Source organism: Dipodomys ordii, unplaced genomic scaffold (assembly GCF_000151885.1).
Source record: "Dipodomys ordii isolate 6190 unplaced genomic scaffold, Dord_2.0 Scaffold143, whole genome shotgun sequence".
NCBI lineage: Eukaryota > Metazoa > Chordata > Mammalia > Rodentia > Heteromyidae > Dipodomys > Dipodomys ordii.
The window spans coordinates 1,328,439-1,339,401 of record NW_012267359.1 but is presented as its reverse complement, the minus strand read 5'-3'; positions in this window follow the sequence as shown (position 1 = coordinate 1,339,401).

Below are 10,963 nucleotides of genomic sequence, written 5' to 3'. Positions count from 1 at the left end.
CAGATCCACCTGTATCCTTAAACAACTGGTTTTTCCCCATCTCCTCCACAAGTTATACTGACATCAAATATAGTGAAAGCAGGGATTATACTGTGGGGGAGGGTGGGCAAATCTTTTGATAAAACACAAAAAGTATGGGCTGGGAAGGTGGCTCAGTGGTAGAGCGCTTGCCTTGCATGCCTGAGTCCCTGGGATCGATTCCTCAGCACCACATAAGCAAAAAGAATAAAAAAGCCGGAAGTGGAGCTGTGGCTCAAGTGGTAGAGCGCTAGCCTTGAGTTGAAGAGCTGAGGGACAGCGCCCAGGCCCAGAGTTCAGCCCCCACGACCGGCCCCCCCCCAAAAAAAAACACACACAAAAAGTACTGGCTATTGCTAGACATTTTTAAAAAGAGCTTTGCTCATTTAATCTTTACAATAGCACCAGAAGGAAAATAAAATTATCTTCATCTTTAAGATGGGGAAAATTTAGCCTTTCAAGAAAAAGTAAATAGCAGACTGAAATCCAAAACCTTGGGTTTAGTCAGGAATTATGTACTTATTAGGTGGCTACACTAAAATGAATTAAAATACATTCTTAAAACTTTGGTTTACTCCCTTACATAGATGTCTGGTCCTGAAAATTCATTAGCCTACAACTAATAATCAGTTTTGACAGGTAGACAGTAGCCTTTAACATAGAGTTTAAGGGGAGGGTGTGGTGATACCTGATTATGTTTATTACACAAAAGCAGTGGCGTCACCACACCCAGATGAGTAATTCCTGTAGCAAAAAACTGGTTTAGGTAAGCCAGCCTCTATTTTCTAGAATCCTAGAATAGATTCAAAGCATATATCATTTAAAATATTATTTTCATTTTTCAGTGTGTTTCCCAGAGTCTTTTCATATTTTAAATTGTCTACTTTAAAAATTTATCATGAGAATATAGTACTAATCAAAAGACACTGACAAAATATACCTGTTTTTGTCCCTATTATACTGCAATAGAAATTTAAGTTTGTCTTAGAACTCCTTACAACCCAGTTGAAAAATCTGAATTTTCTTTGGATATTCTTGGAAGGAATATGAATTGTTCACAATAATGTTTGTAGTGATTGCTTCCTGTTCTATACATAATTTCCAATATCTTGGAATAGAGATGTGGTTGTTATGTGCTTTAGAGACCTCTGTACTGCTAAAGGACATTGATACTGCTCTGTTATTACAAAGACTTCCATCTGATCCAGAAGTTTGATACTGTAGTATATTTTGACTGGTCAACCTTTAACCTAGTGTCCTTTTTCCTGTGGGGCCAATGCATCAGAAATACAAACAACTTGCCCTTGGCTGGACAGCAGCAATACAGCCAAGCCAATGGTAATTAACTCCATCAAGTTACAAGCCATGGCAGTGGTCAGAAAGTCATTGCACTCTGGACATAATTACTTTCTTTTCCTGGATATAAGAAGAGGCTGTATAATTTGCTAACACTGGATAAAAAGCATTGGAGGAAAAACTAGAATATTGTGTGTGTGTGTGTGTGTGTGTGTGCGTGCGCGCGCGCGCACACGCGCACCCATGAGTGCTTTATTTTTGGTTTTGTTGTGTTGCCATAGCTTCTGCCTTTGTCCTCCCACAATGGGTTCTTAACACAATAGCCAGAAAGTTAGGCTCCTGTTAAACTTAAACAAGACTACATGCAATGTCACACTTGTACAGATAACAACTGAAGCACTTAAGAATAGCTACAAAGTCCCTCCCCTTACCTTTGCAACTCTTCCTTAGCTCTATTCCTGTGTCATATAGTGTGAAATATATTTAGCCTTTGTCCTAGTTTCTTATTGTCTTTTTTTTGTTGTTTTGTTTTCAGATAGAATTTCTAGTTGTAGACTTAAAGAGATACTTCTCAGAAAAGGAAATAAAAATGGCAAATAGATATATGAAGAAATGTTCAATAACGCTGGCCATAAAAGAAATGCAAATCAAAACAACATTGAGATTCCACCTCACCCCAGTTAGAAAGACTATAATTAAGAAACCTAATAATAAAAGATGCTGGAGGTCATGTGACCAAAAGGGAAAAAACAAGCCACTATACTGTTGGTGGGAGTGTAAACTTGTTCAACCACTCTGGAAAGCAGTATGATGGTTCCTCAAAAGACTAAACATAGAGCTCCCCTATGACCCAGCATTCCCACTTCTGGGCATTTACACAAACAAGACCATACTAAAGCTACCAGCACAACTATGTTCATTGCAGTATTATTTACTATAGCTAAGATATGGAATCAACCCAGATGCTCTTCAGTGCATGAATATATAAAAAAATGTAGTATAAGTATATACACAATGGAATTCTACACTTCCATCAGAAAGAATGATACCACCTCATTTGTAAGGAAATGGAAAGACTTGGAAAAAATCATATTAAGTGAAGTAAGCCAGACCCAAAGAAACATAGGCTCCCTTGTCTCCCTCATTTGTAATAATTAGTATATGGCTAAGACAGTCCTAGCAGATGAGCAGAATAGCGCAACAGTTATGTACATATGACCATATAAAATGATGCTAGGTGAAATGAACTCCAGGACATGGACACAAGAGGTTTTTCTTTGTTGTTGTTGTTTTTAATGTACTATGTGATTTCTTTTTTCTTTTGTGTTTTTTCCCCTATGGTTTAGCCCCTGTTATCACTGTATTTGATGTTGGTACCCTGCGTATTATATATATATATATATATATATATATATATATATATATATATATATATATATATATATATATATATATATATATATATATGTTTATCTGAATTAGGAAGGGAAGAGTAGGGGAACATCAAAATGGTGAGACAAAGGGCAAAGGGCAAACCAATGCAATAGTGATATTCACAATATGTTGGAAATGAATTATAAAACTTGGAGGAGAGGTTGGGGGTGGGAAAGTGGGAGAAAAATGAGGGAGGGGATAAACAAGTTTAACAATAAATGTACTTACTACCTTATGTATGTAACTGTAACCCTCTGTACATCACCATGACAATAAAAAATTCTTATTAAACAAAAAGCCTCTAAGAGATTGTTTTCTAACACATGAGTGTATATTGATAAGGCCAGAAGTCACTAGAAAGATCCAGATAAGAGGATCCATCTACTTCTGAGAATGGGAAAGGGTGTTAGAGATCAAGAGCTACACAAACTTCAACCACAAAATCTGATGAACCCATAAGTAAATTTCCATGCCATGCCCCCTGTTACTTATCCTATATATACTCCCCTTTTAATTTAGCTGTCCTAATCATCTGTATCCTTCATGATAAACCAGTAAATGTATCTCTCCAAGTTCTCTGACCCATCCTGACAAATCAATTGAACCCAAGGAAGGAGATGTGAGAATCCTGTGTGTAGCATGTAGGTGATTTAGACCCATGGTTGGCATCTGAGTGGGCACAGTTTTATACTCCTCCATCTGTGAGATCTATTGTCTCCACGTAGATGGTGTCAGAATTAAACTGAATTATATCACCAAATTGGCACCTGCTATAAAACAGCTTTGTTCCTGGAAGACCTCATGTCATAGAAGAGTTCTGTGTAGAGTGTGAAGAAGCTCCACTCACTCTACTGTGTCTTCACCAACCTTGCAATTCATCTATCAAACCAGGAAATCTGCCTCAGGAATTGGTTTGCTGGTTGTTCCTATGTCATTTCAGGACATTTTCCCTCTTCACTTTCAATCTACTCTAAGGCAGCAATATCAATGCAGCCTACTCTGATGACACATTTACAGAATGAGCTAGGACTTCGTGATTTATGATGATCTCACTCTCTCTCTCCCCCCCCTCTCTTTGTGTACTCATCTATATGTGTCTGTATGCCAGTATTGGGGCTTGAGCTCAGGGTATGGGTGCTGTTCTTTAGCTTTTTTGTTCAAGGCTGGTGCTCTGCCACTTTAGCCATCACTATTGGTTTCAGGGTTGGTAACTGGAGATATGTCTTAGGGTCTTTTTTGCATAAACTGACTTTGAACCACAGGTTAAAATAATAGATACTCAGAGAGATCATTTGCAGCTGCCTTTTCTTTGAGACGTTAAAAAAAAACTAGAAACTCTAACAGTAAAGAGACAGAAAATTGAAAGACATTAAGGGCCAACAGAAGCCCTAAAATCAACTATGGTTCCTGTGTTTTGAGTAGGCCTAAATTACATCTCCACATTTTAAAGTAGTAAATAGCACCCCAAACCACTGTCTAAAATTTATGGTGTATTCCCTTAGCTCAGAAAATATAAAGGCCACAGATAAGAGCCATCAGATTGAGTCCTTTATGCCCATTTCTTGTACAGGAAGCAAGAAATGTTTCTCCATTTTTCTATTTCCCTATCCTGTTGTACTAAAATAACTTTTTGCTAAAACTTTCATGTTAGAGGACTTTTTTGTAAAACATCTTGAATTTTTTTCACATGTGAATTTCAACTTCCTGAATTTTGCATGAAAAATGGAAAGCAGAGGGAAGACTCTCATCTCACCCTTCATCTACTGATAGCCTTCTCCTCTTATTTATTTATTTATTTATTTTGGGCTAGGGTCTTCTATGTTACCTAGGTGGCTTTCTTACTCATAGGTCCAAGTGATTTCCCGAGTCTCAACCTGCAAAATTTGTACCTGGCGGATTCTTCTTTTTTATTAAGATATAATTGCACTCTTACAAAGACCTACTATTACCCTTGAATTGGGAATGGACTTAGAAAGCTTCAGTCTATCCCTCTCTTTCTTGCCTAGAATTTTCAACATTCTTATAATGGCGCATTGTTTTGTTGATTTGTTCCTTTTGAGTCAGAGTCTTGCTATGTAGTCCGACTTCAGATCTTCCTGCCTTAGCTTCTTAAATGCTGAGGTTATAGACGTACCATCACATGAGAATAATGGCTTCTTTCTCTCCCTGAATCCCAATGCGAAAATCACAGAGAAAAATTACAAGGTTTATCAACACTCAGGATAGCAAGCTACCCCCAGAAGCCAGCAGCCACCCAGGAGAGAGCCCCAGTGGGAGAAAAGCAGGAATGGAAGACAAAAGCTACATCCAAGAGATGCTGGAGGCAATGACTCAAGAATTAAAGAAATAGATGAGAAATTTAAAGAACACAGGGACGAGCTATTGAAAGAACTGCAGGATCTCAAACAGGAGGTGCATGCAAAAATAGAGGCAGTACACACCTCACTAAGAGGTGAGATTAGTACAAAAATAGAGGCAGTACACACCTCACTAAGAGAACCAACATCGAATCCATAAATGAGTCCATTTCTTCCATGCAACCCATAATGGAAACCATAGTTAACAGAGTGAAAGAAATGGAATTTAGAGTGTCAGATACAGAAGACAGAATATACCAAGTGGACCAAAAAGTCACAGATATGGAAAAATCACTTAAATTATGCCAAAGGGAAATCTAAGAGCAAGTGGATAGTGCCAAGAAATTTAACCTTCGTATAATTGGAGTGGACGAAAGTGAGGAATATCAAAGCAAGGGAATGCAACACCTATTCAACAAGATTATCAGTGAAAATTTCCCCCATCTTAAAAAAGAACATCTTACCTACATAACAGAAGCATATAGAACACCTAACAAGCAGGATCCCAGGAGAAACACTTCTAGGCACATTATAGTAAAAATGATAGATCTGAATAATAAGGAAACTATCTTGCATGCAGCAAAAATGAAGAAGGAGCTATACTACAACGGGAAAAAAATTAGAATTACTGCAGATCTCTCCACACAGACCCTGAATGCAAGAAAGGCCTGGGAAAGTGCCATCTGAGCCCTGAGAACCAATAACTGCCAGCCCAGACTGATATACCCAGCAAAACTAGCATTCACATTCGATGGAGAAATGAAAATTTTTAATAGCAAAGAAAAACTAAATGAAGTCATAAAAAATAAGACAGCATTACAAAGAATACTAAGAGGGGGAATACAACCTAAATAAAGCAACCAGGAACAGGGACCACACAGGTATTAATAGAAGTCTAACTTAGTAAGCACAGGAGGAAAGGAAAGAAGAAAAACTTAGGAAAACAGGGAATGGCAGGGACCACAATGCATCTCTCTATAATAACCTCAAATATTAATTGACTTAATTCACCAATCAAAAGAAAAAGAACTGCAGATTGGATCAGAAAACATGACCCATCCATCTGTTGCCTTCAGGAGACCCACCACTCAGCCAAACATACAAACAAACTCAGAGTGAAGGGTTAGAAAAGGGTTAGAAAGCAGGAGTAGCAATCCTGATATCTGACAAAATAAACTTTTCATTAAAATCAATACAAAAAGACAATCAAGGACACTACATATTAATACAGGAAACAACCCAAGAAGAGGATATTACCATAATCAACTTATACCCCCCAGACATTGGAGCACCCAAATATGTTAAGCAAATACTCTCAAACTTACAGAATAAAATAGATCAAAATATGATAATACTAGAAGATTTAATACCCACTCTCACCAAAGGACATGTCTACCAACCAGAGGATTGGCAAAGAAGCTACCAAATTAAGTGAGGCCATACTTCAAGTGGAACTAACTGACATCTACTGAGTATTTCACCCTAAAACACAGTACACATTCTTCTTAGCAGCTCATGGAACTTTCTCCAAAATAGACCATATCATAGTTCATGCAAGGAACTTAAGCAAATACAAGGGGATTGACATAATCACCTGTATCCTATCCTAACCCAGTGGAATCAACCCCCCCCCCCAAATAAAATATTTAGGAATTAACCTAATCAAAAATGTAAAAGAACTATTTAACAAAAACTACAAAAACTTAAAGAAAGAAATTACAGAAGACACTAGGAAATGGAAAGACCTTCCATACTCTTGGATAGGCAGACTTAATATAGTGAAAATGGCAATACTGTCAAAATTACTATACAAATTCAATGCAATTCCTATTAAAATCCCAATGACGTACATTTCTGAAATACAGAAAACAGTCCAAAAATTCATATGGAACAACAAAAGACCTAGAATAGCCAAAACAATTCTAGGCAAAAAAGACAACATGGGAGGGATCTTGATCCCGGACTTCAAACTCTATTATAGAGCCATAATGACAAAGACAGCATGGTACTGGCACAAAACAGACCCGAAGATCAATGGAATAGAATAGAAGATCCAGAAATAAAACCACACACCTACTGTCAGCTGATATTTGACAAAGGAGCCAAAGACGTACAGTGGAAGAAACACAGCCTGGGAGGCCACCTGCAGAAAACTAAAAGTGGACCCCAACCTATCACCATGCACCAACATCAACTCAAAATGGATTAAAGACCTTAACATCAAACCAGAAGCTCTGAAACTTACTTCAGGACAGTGTTGGAGAGACACTTGAACTTATAGGCATATGCAGGAACTTCCTGAACAGAGTCCCAGGGTCACAACAAATTGGAGAGAGACTTGACAAATGGGACTACCTTAAAATAAAAAGTTTCTGCACAGCTAAATCTATAGCAACCAAGGTAGAAAGACAACCAACTAACTGGGAAAAAATATTTACCAGCAATATATCAGACAAGGGGTTAATATCCAGTATATACAGGGAATTCAAGAACCTAATCCCTCCCAAACCTAACAAACCAATTACTAAATAGGCAAGGGAACTAAAGAGAGACTTCTCAGAAGAAGAGATAAAAATGGCAAAGAAACACATGAGGAAATGTTCACCATCCCTGGGTGTGAAGGAAATGCAAATTAAGACAACCCTGAGATATCACCTTACCCCAGTCAGAATGGCCCACATCCTAAATTCAGCCAATGACAAATGCTGGAGGGGATGCAGAGAAAGAGGAACCTATTACACTGCTGGTGGGAATGTACACTTATACAACCACTTTGGAGAGCAGTCTGGAGGGTCCTCAGAAAGCTAAATATTGACCTCCCTTATGACCTAGTCATACCACTTCTAGGCATTATCCTGAACAACAGGAACCAGTATACAAGGACACATGCACCTCCATGTTTATTGCAGCACTGTTCACAATAGCCAGGATATGGAAACAACCCAATGTCCCACCACAGATGAATGGATCCAAAAATTGTGGTATCTATACACAATGGATTATGCAGCCATTAGAAATGACAAAATAATGGCATTTGCGGGGAAATGGATGGACCTAGAAGAAATCATGTTGAGCAAGGTAAGCCAAGAGCAAAGAGACAAACGGCACATGGTCTCCCTGATAAGTGGATGTTAAATCCAAAATGTAAGGTGATACAACAAAATTAGCAAGACTTAAGAAGCAAAGGACTTCCACTCATCTGGTCAATCACTATTAAATAACGCTGCTGATCACATATATGGTATATATGTGCACACTGGAGGGAAACCAGGAGGACAACACAGAACTAGAGGGAATCAGGGAAAAACATACAACAGCAGGACCCATCAGCTGCACTGGACATTGACCAAAATGTACTAAGCAACTCAACGGCAGTGATGGGAGGGAGGGAACGAGTGGGAAAGAGGGAACAGCTGATGCAAAGCTCATAGAACTCATAAATGTTATAGACCACGATAGACAATTTGCCACATGATAGTTAGGATGTGTTTGTGACTTTAACTAAGCATCACTATCCCACAATACTGTGAAATTTGGGAAATTATGTAATCACTTAATCACAATAAAGAATTTGAAAAAAATAGTTGCAGCCAGAACAGTAAAATAACATGCATGTTTCAGAAGAAAAAACAGATTTCAGAAGAAACAATGGTGAGCAGAGAACAGAGAAAAGAACTGTTGTTCATTGCCTTGTACTGTTGGAGAGGTGAGATTCTGCTGCCTCTCTCATCTTCCCAGTTAAGTTAAATATTGCAGAAAGCCATGGCTTTAGTGAATGCATCTGCACAAGATTCTGACAGACTAGGCCCAAGGTCAAAACAGAGTGATCCACACTAATGTGCTAGTCATAAATGGAAACGAATCTGTTTTTCTAACCATAGGGGAAATCAGAATGAAAAATATAACAGCCAAATTTCCCAAACAGGTCAGTTCCTATGGGCAAATTAGCACGACAGTAAAGGTTCCCTATTCCCTAATCCTTCTGAGAGAGAGAGAGAGAGGGAGAGAGGGAGGGAGGGAGGGAGGTAGCCTAAGTAACCATCAGTTCAATTTTCCTGTTGTTTTGTCCCCTTCTTTACAAAGAGAGCAATTTTGAAATGAACATGGGAACACTTTTCTATTTTGTGGAATGAGCTTTTGCCTGATTCTAGAGTAAATATGAAGCCAATTAAGTTCATTAATTGTTGTGGCTTTACATCAGCCTGTCTTTGCCTTGGTGGTATCTGTTGCCAAGGCTCACATTGTGTCTTGGCTCAGTGTAGTTCCTGTGGGTTACTCCTGTTGACTTGGACCAACCCTTCACTGGCTGTATTGCGCATCACACTTGAACTTCCACATAATTGTAAACATTAGTCCTGTGCCCCAGATGTGGCAATTTCCTGACTTTCTTTCTTTCTTCCTTCTTTGGGACCATGAAGAGTCCAGAAACCCTAGATCCCTTCCAAAAACATGCAGAATCTTAAGTATGCCTTAAATTGCCAGTTTCTATTTCCTTTGATTCACTATGACCTGCTATTATTTTTACAAGCTGAAATCATCCAACTTTTTTGTTGGACTTTGAACTCAGGACGTTAATTTTCTCTGCTGGCTTGTTCTCTTTACAATCACCTCCATGAAGAACAGGATTTACCTAAGAACATTTTGTGACAAAAGACAAAATGCTCCTCAAACTTTATCATCTTATGGAGTTTTAAAGGTTCTAAAACCAGGTTCTAAAAGCATGGTTTCAAGACATCTGTTTTTCTCTGGAAACTGACCATTCACCTCCCAATCTTTTCTTAGATCTTACTGCCATGTTTTTCAAACTGACACCATGGGAAATCACCCTCTCATCTTCACACTCACCAAATACACCCCTTGACTTCTGTCTGGCTGACCAGAGCCCTGTTCCCAGAGATTTCCCAGGGGCAGAATTCTCCAGAGGCTTTTGTGCATTCAGTGGTCAGGAAGCTGAGTGCCTTCTGGTCCCCAGAACTATTCCTGTAGACTTAAGAGAATTAGGAGCAGAGAGTGAGAAAGGTATGGACATTTACAAGTCATAGTTCTCCCATTGCTGGATAAATCTGGAATAATCATGAGGCTTTCAGACTCCTAAACTATATTCATATTTGTTTATACTGGGACTTAAACTAAGGGCCTCCAGCTATTCTTTAGCTTTTTCACTGAAGGCTGACACTCTATCACTTGAACCACCATGTCTGGCCCTGCAGGTTAATTGGAGATTTGTCTCCCCATACTGGCTTTGAAGTGAGATCCTAAAATCTCAACCTTCTGAGTAGCTAGGATTGCAGGAATGATCCACAGGCATCGGGCTCATATTCATATTTATAGACCCAACGCCCAAAATAATCTAGAATGCTACTGCCTTACACCTGATAGGCTAGATAGAGGCTATTCTCAAGCACTTAAGCATCATGCTGGGATGATAATTTTAAAAGGCAACTTTAGATTTTAAATGCTAATTTAAAAAGCAACTCTAGGGTGTTTTTTACCTGTTTTCATTCAGAGTATTGCTATGTAGCCCAGGCTGGTTTTGAACTGTTGTCCTCCAGCCTCTGCCTCTCAAGTGCTGGAATTGAAGCCATATGATAACAAGCCTGGTGAAGGAAATTATTAAAAATTAAATGATTGTGAAAGTGATGTTCCTTGATTGAATTGCAAAACACTAATGTAATGGAAATAGACATCACAATAGACTTGTACCTGAACTTTCAGCTTAATAACTAACTCACTTTATTAGTCAGCCTGTTTTTACTTTATATACTTTTTTTTTTTATTGTAAAGATACTATACAGAGGGTTACAGTTACATGAGTGAGGTAATGAGTACACTTCCTCTTGAACATTGTTAGCCCCTCC